We start from the raw sequence: 10,604 nt of genomic DNA, 5'->3' as shown, positions 1-10,604 counted from the left end.
AACCTTTCAGGGAAAACACACAACAGCCCTACAATTCCACCGCTTGGTGAACAGGACAGGTATGGCAGCCCCCCTTAAAGAGAGACAGAAGGTAAAGCAGAAGTAACATAAGGATGGGTTGGTTACTTCCAACCTGAGAAAACTCTGGGCTGTATGAGGTGGGGGCTGTCTCCTTTCAGCAATTAGATGGTGACATATTCAGGGATGCTACCTTTGGGGAAAAGTTGGAGGGATTCCACCGTGAAGAATTTCAAATTAAGTTATAAATGTTAACCCTGTTTCAGGAGTCAGCCAAGTTAAGGTGACTAGAAGTCCCATATCATGCCCGTTGCCTTGCAACAATTATTAATAGTGATTTTCACTCTCAAAAATGTTCTGGTTTGGACAATAAATTACGTGGTCACTCTCAATGTACAGTAGAGTAAGAATGGATGATAAAAGTGGAGAGCAATGGGGAGAAGGGCTGGGAAGGTCTGAGCTATCCCCAGAAAATTCTGGCTCTGCTCTGAGTACTCTGACACTTAAGGAGAAGGGGAGGGTGCACACATCTGTGGCATCAGGCAGGCAGGCATCAGCTTTGTGACTTTGGGAAAGTTAATTGATCTCTTCAAGGATCCCTTTCTTTACCTACAAAATGGGGACCATTATACCCACCTCATATGGTAGTTGTAAGGATAAAGCGTAAGTATCCAAGGAGCATAGGTACTGGAGACAAGAGATGTCATAAGAATAGTGAGACAAGCCAAGCTGGGCTACTTAAAATTACCTCTGCTGCCAATCTAGATTTCTCAGCCCGACCTGGAAGAGTGTCAACATCCAGCTTCAGTCTAAGGTTCTGGTCCAGTTCCCAACCATTTCCACAGTTAGAACCTCTGCCTGTCTGAGGGGTGCCTGGGTGGCTTAGTTGTTTAAGCATCTGCCTTCAGCTCAGGTCATGATCCCAGGGTCCCGGGATTGAGTCCTGCATCAGGCTCCCTGCTTAGCAGGGAGTCTACTTCTCCCTCTGACCCTCCCCCCTCTCATGTGCTCTCTCTCTCTCTCTCACTCTCTCTCTCTCCAATAAATAAAATCTTAAAAAAAAAAATCTCTACCTGTCTGAACACATGTGCATCTCTACCCCTGTGCTCTGTTCCCACTCTGGGGCTAACAAGTTGACACCCACAGCCCTGAAATTTAATTGCTGCTACTTCTGAACCAAGTTCAAAACTAAGTCTTATTAGCAAAGATCATGTGAAAGAAAAGAGATCATTAGAATTACCCTCACCACATATATGTGTAGCCCTTGTGTAGAAGTAAGTTTGCATTTATGTCATTAAAACTAATAGCACAAACTGCAATAAATGTCAGAACTGTAAGTGTTTATTATGTCTTTGATAACGAAAAAATGCAGTCAAAATACATTAGTTTTTATCATTAACAATGATACAGTGACTTCTGGGGGAATAAAAACAGGATATTCAGCATCCTCGGCAGAGGAAAGAAAGACAGGGTTTCCCCTAAGGACTAAAGCTAATCCAAGCACATAAGACAATATAAGTCAGGAGAGAGCACTATTTTAATTTGCATTCTACCAAAAGATTAAGGTGAGAGGGAAACTATCAAAATGTGGAGGAAGCCCCCACTGCATTCAAAAACAGAGACTCATGGGGCACCTGGGTGGCTCGGTCGGTTAAGTGTCTGCCTTCGGCTCAGGTCATGATCCCAAGGTCCTGGGACCGAATCCTGCGTCTCAGGCTCCCTGCTCAGCGGGGAGTCTGCTTCTCCCTCTGCCTGCTTGTGCTCTCTCTCTCTCTGACAAATAAATAAAAAATCTTAAAAAAACAAAACAAAAACAGAGACTCATATGCCAGAGTGCAAGCATATCAGTATTCCTCTCACCATGGAAGTTTTATATTTTTATCTTGGCACAGTTTGCTAGCTCTTAGGTCTTAAATTTATGATCTTATTAACTTCCCAAGTCAAACCAGGAGAGTGAAAGGAGCTGACTTAGCTGTCTTTGGTAACAAGGAAAGCACCCGAAGGCGGATGACAGGGTTCTTCCATCTATCCCAACTGGTTGAACCATCTTCACGAGGTAAATTCACTGGGCCTCCTCCTAATGTATAGGAAGGATACGAACATCTCTCACTTTCTGGAGGCCCCCCCCAAAATAACCCAACGGATGCATTCTATTTAAATTAGCCTAGCCTTAAGAAAGGCTGGGAGTGGAAATGTGACCAACAATGCATTCTATTTAAATTAGCCTAGCCTTAAGAAAGGCTGGGAGTGAAAATGTCACCAACCTATCAAAACAGAAGGAAGAACTGGAGTTGCCATCGGTTTCTCAAAATTGCCATCATCGGGCACCCCAGCTTGACACAAGAGAAATCAAACTGGAATCACTCATCTGAGAGAAAGGACTCTGAGGACCTCAGAACGTACACGGCAGCAGTCTGAGGAGCTCAGTAGGACTGCGGCCATCTTAGCTTTTAGCACCTGGGAACAGGTGCAGCCGTGACAGCATGTATTTTAAAATGTGAGTGACAGTCAGGTGGGGGGTGGACTCTTCTAGACTTGCAGCAGATTGCAGCCTCGTGCAAACTGGGCTTAGCATATCCAGCCTGCTTTCTTCATAGAGCTCTCTTCCAGGTTCATAGCTGAAAGCAGGTGTCCTTTAGCCTCAGAAGCTTTGTGGGGTCTCTTTGGGTTCATGGGTCCTGAAAGCGAATTTGCCGTGAAGGGATTCAGGTTAGAGTCTTGTGGGGCCACCGGAGTTGAGATAAAGGATCGGAGAGAGTTTATTTTCGTTTTTGTTGTCTCGTCAAGTCTGTGCGGGAGCACAGGCAGAAAAGCAGAGATGTGAGAAACGGTGGGGAGAGGGAGAGGGAAAAGAAGAAACACATCTCCATGCCACGCATCTCCGATGACACGCTTGCTTCTTTGCATAAGTCAGTACTGAAGTCTTGGGCGCTGTGACAGCTCACAAGACTGTCTTCACCTTCTGCCGCTTTCTCATCATCTTGTAAAAACACTGTAGAGATTCAGGGTACCGGCTGTTGAGGCAAGCTATCCATGTAGGTGCACATCCCAGCCCTGCCCTTGCCCAGTTGCGGCACCAGTACCTTATCTCCATGAAGACCCTTTTCACGTCTGATCAATGGCAAGAGTTCAATCTACCTACTCCACTCAAACAGTAAAGAGCAAGCCAATCTCTGTGAGAGAGTCTGCCACTATCAAACATTATAAACATGGGATTTTATTAAAATGAGATTGAGATTCATTCGATTTCTAGAAAAGCTATCCATGTTCTGAGACCAGAATTGCAAGTCCTAGTGGCCGTGGACAAGTGCATTTCTCAATACACAACGGGCAAGCGCATTACTTTGTGGAGGAGGAAATGAACTGCCCGTTCGGTCTAAGAGAGTGGAGTGTAACAAGAGGTATTAGATACATTTGTTTCAAAGTCGGAGTTGTGAAGAGTGCTTGTTTCTCCAAATTTCCAGGTGAAGGATAAATCTGTGCTCATTTTCACTCTGCTCTTTTTCCCCATGTAACCTAAACCTGTTAATATCTATATTCAGCAAAGCTGACATGGTTGCCTGGCAACCTGGCTTAGTGGGCTCGCAAGGCACCAAAGCAAGAAATGAAATGCAGCTACAAAACCGTGATTTATGCTGCCGTTGGACAGAAATTCATTCCCCATGTGTTGTGTATGGGTTTTTATTTTCAAAATATAAATAAATCTTTCCAAATGTTAGCTCAAGGCTATGAGGAGTTTTAAAATGATTTAACATTTCAAGGTGGTTAAATAAGTAGAGAGGAGAAATCTCTTCCTGCTCTTTAATTAAAACAGGGGGTAGTGGTTTTTTGTTTTTTTGTTTTTTTTCCCTCGTAGGTCATCTTCTACTCTTCACTCTCACTTCTTACTTCCTCTGCGGGAAGATGTATACATTATTCTTGGGATAAGATGTAATGGAAATTTAAGTGTCAATACTGGGAAATAGAAGTTTAGGATTAATTACTGCCAAACATATATTTTTGTGCCATATACAAGGGAGTACAAAGAAGAATGAATTAAAATGACTTTTCTGATGCAGATTTTTCTACCTTTCTACCTTTATATGCTTTCTTTTCTTGTATTCTTCCCCATGGAAACTTGATCACCCTAAAATTAAGAACAGGGGCACCTGGGTGGCTCAGTTGTTAAGCGTCTGCCTTCGGCTCAGGTCATGATCCCAGGGTCCTGGGATCGAGCCCCACATCGGGTTCCCTATTCCGCGGGAAGCCTGCTTTTCCCTCTCCCACTCCCCCTGCTTGTGTTCCCTCTCTCGCTGTGTCTCTCTCTTTGTTAAATAAGTAAATAAAATCTTTAAAATAAAATAAAGAACAAGGAAAGCCTTTGGATTAAAGAAAATATCTACTTCATGGACAATGTAGATGATGTGACTGCAGGCAGAATTTGAAATTGACAGTTTACATTGTCTATTGATTTATTATCTCACTTGTTTCAGAATTCTGGTTTTATTAAGTAAGTTCAATATTCAGAGGAAAGTAAACTAAAGGACTCTGAATCAAATCCTTTTTGAAATAAGACTGGGGAGTAATGTAAGCTAGAACAAATAACTGGGACTCTGAAGTGAAGATGTAGGTACGTCTGAAAAGGATGAGAACAGAAGACTGACAGGCGGAGCTTAGTAATATCTGTGGTTATCAGCATGAATCCTCAAAATCTGCCCAAAAATATCCTCTGGTATTTCCTACATGGTGGAGGAAGCCAGTCTTTCATTATCACTTTGCTATCGAATAGTCCTTTATATCCATTTGATGTTCTTCTTTCTTTTATCCTTATTCTGTATTGGTATGAATTATGGTTTTTCAAGACAAACTGGCAGTCCAGATTTTATGTAAAAATCTCCTCATTTTTAAGTGTTGACTTCAGTAAAAACAAACCACCTCAATACTCTATAGGCCAGACGGAACATACCTGGAAACCCGAATATGCTCGTGGTTGTCACTGGTGATTCCTGATGCAGTGGGGAGAAGGAGGTTGACGGAATCCTAAGGAATTCTCACATATGCAGCGGCTGCAAATAAAAGTGATAAGTTACCAGGGAGGTAAAACAAAGAGACAGGATCCTGCTTGACACCACAGTTACGAGGGATGCAGGGGATTTCGGGGGGAAGAGAAGGGGTATGCACTGGGTCAAAAGTGACTTTAGTGAAAGGGCATTCGCGATCTGAGAAGAGGAATTTTCAAGGGGTCGGTGACAGTCAAGCACAAATGCCGTGAGTTACCAGAAGTGTGTGGCTGATGAAAGTAAAAACCGGCAGAATGTAGCCTACACTGTCCAGAAGGTGGAAGTATGGCCACAGTCACTTGGAAGAAGTAAGTTGAGAGAGGATGTGAACATATTTGTAGACAGAGCACAAATTTCAGGAACAAGTGGCAGAAGAGAAGACCAAATAGAGAGGTCTAGAGTTAACTTGTGAGAGAATTAAGAATTTAAAACGAAGCGGAACGCAAAGATGACTATGAAGGTTTTGTGTGTGTGGATAATGACATAGATTCTGAATTGACATTTTAGTTGATATGGCTTGTTTAGTTGACAGTAGAGGTGAGGTGCTTGGAAAATGAGAAGGGCAGCATGAGATAAGAGGAAGAAGGGGAAAGGTCTGTTATGAAATCATTGTGAGCATCATTGAGAGTCATGATGAAACTGGATAAAGTGATATGTGTTGAGAACCTCCAGCAATTCGCGGTAACCCTGGAGAAAATGACTCAAATTTTCTCTAAAGTGAAGAGGTAGAAACGGAAGGTAGTTAGGGAGTGAGGGCTTGTGGGTTGCTAAAGCCTGATGTTGGACCTTGGGAAGCGAGTCAGGAAGAGAAGCAAGTGATTCCAGGAGGAGATTAGTGGCCCAAAGATACAGCAGAGGTATTAGAGGACTCAAGGTCATGGGAAAGGCTAATTGCAGGTTTATTGTAAGAGAAGGAGCAGACAAGGTAAAAATAATATTATGATCAGAGAAAAGTTTCCGGGTTTGAAGTCCTTAGTTAAAACAATTTGGGGGTAGCTGGCTGGCTCAGTCGGTAGAGCACGCGACTCTTGATCTCGAGGTCGTGAGTTCGAGCCCCACATTGGACATGGAGATTACTTAATTAAAAACACACACACACAATTTGAGGTAGAGACCAGAAGAGGTAAGGGTTATGCAATGTGGGTTCCTCGTGAGGAAGTAAAAGCCCTTCCAGTCAGGGAGAGCCAGGGACCTAAGGGGCAAGACAGAATTTTGCATGTGATGTCCCAGATGATGGCAAAGGCTCTAGTAGAGAGGATAACCAAGCCAGGTGAAAGAGTGTTTGAAATACCTGAGGGAATATCTCAAAAGTTGGTAAATAGACACTCTTACATCATGGTACTTATCATAATTTATAATTAGGTACCAGTTCGTTTGTTCTTGATACCTTTCTTCCCTCCCTACTAAGTTGAAGACAAAGATTATATTTTATCTATTTAATTAGATACCTAGTTGCCAGCACAGGGATGGCCAGGGATGGCTAGGGATGGCGAATACCTAGTTGCCCGCACAGGGATGGCTCACAGTAGGCATAATCAATAAATATGCTACCTAAATTAAAAGATAGCAACAACAGTGGGAGGGGGTCCTGCAATTTGACGTCATGGATTTAAAAAGCCATGAGACCACTGACTGAAATGAGGGGGAAATATTTCGAGAGTGGCAGTCAGAAGCTTGTCTCTCTCTTTTGTTTAAAGATTTTATTTATCTGAGAGAGAGAGAGAGCATGGGCAGGGTGAGGGGCAGAGGGAGAAGCAGTTTCCCCACTGAGCAAGGAGCCTGATGTGGGACTCGATCCCAAGACCCCCGGGATCATGACCTGAGCCGAAGGCTGACACTTAACCGACTGAACCACCCAGGCGCCCCATGAAGCTTCTCTCTTGATAACAATATAAAAGGTAACAATTTCCAAATTGTAACAAAAGAAAATTAATTCAAACATTTGCTATCCTGCAGGGACAAAGAAGAAGGTGGATTACTCTTTTAGTAAGAAGCATGTATGCTTTTCACCGCACAGTCCTGTAAAACCAAAAACGTGATGGGTTTAAGACTAAATAATCTACACCAAAATTTTATACTTGCGTATCTCCTGAAAGATCATTATAAAGTGGCACATGTATTGTAAAAATGTAACCCTATAGCAGCATTCACAGTGATTTCTTGGGTTACCATTCAGTTTTCTCACAAGGTCACTTTCAGTAGTTCATGAGATCTGGCTTTTGGGGTCATGATGAATAGTAAGTTGGATATGCATCTGCCTGCCAAGAACAACCCTGAGAGTGCCAAGTATAGGAGCCAGCGAAGTTACGGAAGGCAAAAGGTATGCCTGACACCTTTGGCTCCTGGCAAAATGAGTCAAGTGTATGACTTGACAACTTTTTTGGGTGAATAAGTTGTCCCTTTTGTATAAAATGTCATCAACTCACTGATGTGTATTTGCTGATGTCAGCCAGGAAAGGAAGTACTTTCAAAAATGTCATTTTAAAACAGAGTAATATTTGAATATAAACTGACTCTGGTTCTCATTTTTGTTTGGAAGCATTACAAAATTGTGCTTTTTTTTTTTTTTAACTTTTTGCCCTCAGGGGCGCCTGGGTGGCTCAGTGGGTTAAGCATCCAACTCTTGATTTCAGCTCAGGGCTTGATCTCAGGGTCTTGAGTTCAAGCCTAGTGTTGGGCTCCACGCCGGGTGTGGAGCCTACGTTAAAAAAAAAAAAAAAATCAGATGGTAACTTTCTGGACTAAATTTGTTATTTATGTGTAAAAGGGAGAAGTAAGATATACTCTTGGATTTTGTGAAAAGGGGAAAAGTAGGGAAATATCCAGAAAGAGAGAAGACAAAGTCAGAACATCTCCAGCAGTTACATTAATATCAAGCCGTGAAGAATCTCTGTATGGAAACCGGAACTTGACTAGGAAGTAAGTGTTCTCCCCCCAAGAACAGGAAGATAGGGCTTCCCAAGGTGCTGCCCTCATCCATCCACCCATCCAACCATCCAGGCCTTGCATGTAGTAGATTCTTAAGAGGATGCTGATTTTATTTGATCCATGAATTGCTATTTGTTTCAGAATGGATGTCCTGATAAGCAGTTCAATGAGAATGAGGCAGGCATGTGCTTCTAAACATGCATATAATAAACGGCTTATTGATTATCCAATGAGAATCAAGATAGGAAAGAAATCTAACAAGCAACATTCGATTTGTGAGTTTGAAAAAATTAAAACATGAAGATATCTTTGAGACCAGTTGTTACATGAAGAAATAGTATAGGAACACTTATTTTATCCATCCAACTCCAACTAGTGACTATTGAGTACCTGCTCTCCTTACTGAGGAATCCACGATAAACAAAGTGCTCGCTCTCCAGGAGCTTACCTTCTATCCAGGAGGTGGGGAAGGCATAAGATCAACTGGCAAATAAATACACAGTGTGGCAGGTGTTGGAAAAAAAATGAAGCCGGAAAAGAAGAAAAATGACAGGTCAGGGCATGGGATGCATTTCTCTGAAGGGGAGTCAGAGAGACCACTCTTGTGAAGGTAATGCTCGTTCCAGGAAACTAGAATTTGACTCATCATCTGGTACTATTCCAAAGTGATGGCAGTGCTACTAATTCCAAGCCTATATGTAGCTATTCAGTTATACAGTTTCTCATATTTGCTTTATTTTCACATAGTTTATTCCCAACTTTGAGTAGTTCAGCTTTCTTTTTCTCTGTTGTCTTTTCAGAAATGTGTTTTAAAGCTCTGTCTTTGAAATTCTAGAATTTACCAATTATGTTTGGATTTTGTAGTTTTTAAAGAATGTTTTTTTATCCTCTCTAATGTCTACTTTGATGGCAATAATTAGGTTTACTGTAATTGTAAACCAAGAAAAGCTTGCAATAGAAAAAAATAAATTTTTAAAAGATTTTATTTATTTACTTATTTGAGAGAGAGTGTGTGTGTGTGTGTGTGTGAGTGGTGAGAGGGGCAGAAGAAGAGGGAGAGAGAGAATCCCAAGCAGACCTCAGGCCAAACTCAGAGCCTGACTTGGGGCTTGATCTCACGACCCTGAGATCATGACCTGAGCTGAAACCAAGAGTCGATCACCTAGCCAACTGAGCCACCCAGCCACCCCTATAGTATTATTTTTAAAATTGAAAATACTCATTTGCAGTATCATGATTATGAAAATGTCATTTGCATATTGAATCGACAGAGAAGGAAATAGGCTCTAATGCCATTAAAAGTTGCTGGTCAAGGGCACCTGGGTGGTTCAGTCAGTTAAGCGTCTGGCTTCAGCTCAGGTCATGATCCCAGGGTCCTGGGATCGAGTCCCGCATCGGGCTGCCTGCTCAGCGGAGGTTCTGTTTCTCCCTCTCCCTCTGCTGCTCCCCCTGCTTGTCTTCTCTCTCTCTCTGTCAAATAGATAAATAAAATATATATAAAAAAAAAGTTGGGCGCCTGGGTGGCTCAGTTGGTTAAGCGACTGCCTTCGGCTCAGGTCATGATCCTGGAGTCCTGGGATCGAGTCCCACATCGGGCTCCCTGCTCAGCAGGGAGTCTGCTTCTCCCTCTGACCCTCTTCCCTCTCATGTTCTCTGTCTCTCATTCTCTCTCTCTCAAATAAATTTAAAAAAAATTAAAAAAAAAAGTTGCTGATCAAGGGTGACTCTTCATTCTCTCCCAGCCGATGGACTCTTGTATTTTCCTTAAAGTTTCCATCTGCTGCTTCTTTGTTCTATATTCAACTGATAGTGTGGTTGATACCCCATGAAGTTCTTGGGTTATTTTTTGTTTTGTTAGAAAACCTTTAGTAAGTACATATGTATGTTTGAGAATGTGTGTGTGTGTGTGTGTATGTGTGTGTGTTATACACATTTAAAAATCTCTTGGGGCACCTGGGTGGCTCAGTTGGTTAAGCGTCTGCCTTCAACTCAAGTCATGATCTCAGGATCCTGGGATCAAGCCCCATGTGGGGCTCCCTGCTCAGGGGGAGTCTGCTTCTCCCTCTGCCCCGCCCCTACTCATGCTCTCTCTCTTTCTATCTCTCTCAAATAAATAAATCTTTTAAAAAAAATCTCTTCATAGTGTTTCTTCAATCATTCAGGATTGCTGATGAGAAACCAACTATTAACCTGATTCTTTTCTTTTGTAAATAATTTGTCTGTCTTTTCTCTCTAGAGCTTTTCATATTTTCTCTTTATCCCTGAATTTCAAATTTTCATCAGGACACATCTAGGTGTGAGTCTTTTTCTCCACCATTCTGTTTAGCTTTGGGTCAAACTATCGATCTGCATACATCTGTGTTTCTTACATTTTCTCCATTCTCGTAAGATAAATGTTGAAACATTAGGTCTATTCAAATTTCTTAAGCTCTTATATTTTCCATCATTTTTTCCCTTTGGTTTTCTAGACCTCCACTTTGGTCTTCAAATGTATCCATTTTATTTATCATCCTGGCCACTGAATTTTTTTAGGCTGGCAAGTATATTTTAATTTCCAAGAACATTCTCATTGCCCCATTGCTACTTTCTCATCGCTTCTTGCAATAATCTCTTGACTCT

This window comes from Eumetopias jubatus, unplaced genomic scaffold (genome assembly GCF_037043125.1).
Source record: "Eumetopias jubatus isolate StellerSeaLion01/CBP00866 unplaced genomic scaffold, mEumJub1_p1.0 scaffold_8, whole genome shotgun sequence".
Taxonomy (NCBI): domain Eukaryota; kingdom Metazoa; phylum Chordata; class Mammalia; order Carnivora; family Otariidae; genus Eumetopias; species Eumetopias jubatus.
Note: the sequence above shows the minus strand (reverse complement) of the source record.